At 51.1% G+C, this 2,500-nt stretch overlaps 1 protein-coding gene across 3 annotated transcripts in view; it reads right to left on the bottom strand.

Annotated features, from left to right (window-relative positions):
* Window positions 1-2,500, bottom strand: part of LOC125047807 (trichohyalin-like) — a 91,166-nt gene that overhangs the window by 75,151 nt on the left and 13,515 nt on the right. The gene's annotated exons all lie outside the window — the stretch shown is intronic.

Here is a 2,500-nt window from a genome sequence, read left to right as displayed (position 1 = left end):
GGGAGGGAGGGAGGGAGGGAGGGAGGGAGATGAGGGGACGGGAGAGATCGAGGGAGAGAGGGAGGGAGGGGGGGAGGGGAGGGAGGGGAAGGAGAAAGAGAGAGGAGAAAGAGAGAGGGAGAGAAGGAGAGAGGGAGGGAGGGAGGGATGAGAGAAGAGATGAGAGGAGAGAGAGGAGAGAGAGAGGGATGACGGTGAGAGAGTGAGGGAGGGAGGAGAAGGGAGAGAGAAGAGAGAGAAGATGAGAGAGGGAGAGAAGAGAGTGAGAGAGGAGGAGAGAGAGAGAGAGGGAGAGAGAGGAGGGAGTGGATGGGAGGGAGGAGGCGAGAAAGAGAGAGAGAGAGAGAGGATGAGGGAGGGAGGGAGGGAGGGGGAGGGAGGGGAGAGAGAGAGTGAGGGGAGAGGAGAGAGGAGTGAGGAAAAGGGGAGAGGAGAGAGAGAGAGAGTGATGAGGAGAGAGAGGGGGAGAGAGAGAGAGAGGTGAGGGAGGAGTGGGAGGGCGGGAGGGAGAGAGGGAGAGAGAGAGAGAGGGGAGGATGAGAGAGAAGAGGAGATGAGAGAGAGAGGATAGGAGGAAGGAGAGAGGAGAGAGAGGAGGGACGGAGGGGGGGGGAGGGAGGGAGGAGGGAGGGAGGGAGGGAGGGAGGGAGCGAGAGAGGAGGAGGGGGAGGGGTGGGAGGGGAGGAGGGAGAGAGAGAGAGGAAGAGAGAGAGAGACGATGAGGGGAGAGAGAGAGGGGAGAAGAGGGAGATGGAGGAGAAGAGAGAGGAGAGAGAGAGAGAGAGAGAGGAAGGAGGAGGGAGGGAGGGAGCGAGAAAGAGAGAGCGAGAGAGAGAGAGAGAGAGAGAGAGAGAGAGGGAGGGAGGGAGGGAGGAGAGAGAGAGAGAGAGAGAGAGAGAGAGAAGAGAGAGAGAGAGAGAGAGAGAGAGAGAGAGAGAGAGAGAGAGAGAAGAGAGAGAGAGAGAGAGAGAGAGAGAGATTTACACACACACACACACACACACACACACACAACACACACACACACACTCAAACACACACACACACACACATATGTGTGCGTGTGTGTGTGTGTGTGTGTGTGTGTGTGTGTGTGTGCGTGTGTGTGTGTGTGTGTGTGTGTGTGTGTGTGTGTGTGTGTGTGTGTGTGTGTGTGTGTGTGTGTGTGTGTGTGTGTGTGTGTGTATTATATTATTTATATATATATATATATATATATTATATATATATGTGTGTGTGTGTGTGTGTGTGTGTGTGTGTGTGTGTGTGTGTGTATACATATTTATACAGATATATAGATAGGCAACTAGACCTATCTTATGACCAAGGCTCCATCAAGGTCACGCCTCCTAACGAGAAGGAAAAGCCCAAAATACCCCGCTCCTGTAGGCTGACCAATCACGGTTGACCTACTGGCTTGTCTCTTGCAGGGCGAGATAGACAGAATGAGACGCAGATACACAGAGAAAGAGGGACAGAGACAGACAGATACAGAGAATAAGATGCAGTTAGATAGAGAGACAGAGAGACAGACAGACAGACAGAGAGACATATAGAAACAGACAGAGAGAGAGAGATGAACAGAGACAGAGACAGACACATAGACAGACAGAGACAGACAGACGGACAGACAGATAGGGACAGAGACAGACAGATACAGAGAATGAGATGCAGATAGATAGAGAGACAGATAGATAGACAGACAGACAGAGAGACATATAGAAACAGACAGAGAGAGAGGGACAGAGACAGAGACAGACACACAGACAGACAGAGACAGACAGTCGGACAGACAGATATGGACAGAGACAGACAGATACAGAGAATGAGATGTAGATAGATAGAGAGACAGATAGACAGATAGACAGACAGAGAGACATATAGAAACAGACAGACAAGTACAGAGAAGGAGACGCAGATAGATAGAGAGAGAGACATAGAGACAGAGAAAGAGAGAAAGACAGACAGACAGGCAGACACGGAGAATGAGACGCAGATAGAGAGAGAGAGAAAGAGACATAGACAGACAGACAGAGACAGATAGACGGAGAGACAGACAGACAGAGACAGACAGACGGACAGACAGAGAGGGACAGAGACAGATACAGAAAATGAGATACAGATAGAAAGACAGAAAGAAAGAGAAAGAGTGAGAGAGAGAGAGAGAGAGAGGAGAGAGAGAGAGAGAGAGAGAGAGAGAGAGAGAGAGAGAGAGGCAACGAAAGAAAAAGAGAGAAAAAAGCCAGAGAAATGGACAGAGAGAAAGCGAGCGAGAGGGCGAGATTCCGCGCTAAACCTGTTGACCGCGTTTCAGACCACCAGTCATCGCGACACCTTTGAAGCCCCCCCCCCCCCTACCTTCCCCTCACCCCTCCCCCCCTCCTCTCAACCCCGCCTGGCATTCATCCATCACACACTATGCACCTCGGAAATAATTCGGGTTTATTTATAGTCACAGCGAACGAAAGTGTTCCAGTGACGTGACATTCCAGAAAAAAAA

Source organism: Penaeus chinensis, chromosome 42 (assembly GCF_019202785.1).
Source record: "Penaeus chinensis breed Huanghai No. 1 chromosome 42, ASM1920278v2, whole genome shotgun sequence".
NCBI lineage: Eukaryota > Metazoa > Arthropoda > Malacostraca > Decapoda > Penaeidae > Penaeus > Penaeus chinensis.
This window is presented reverse-complemented; position numbering and strand designations above follow the sequence as displayed.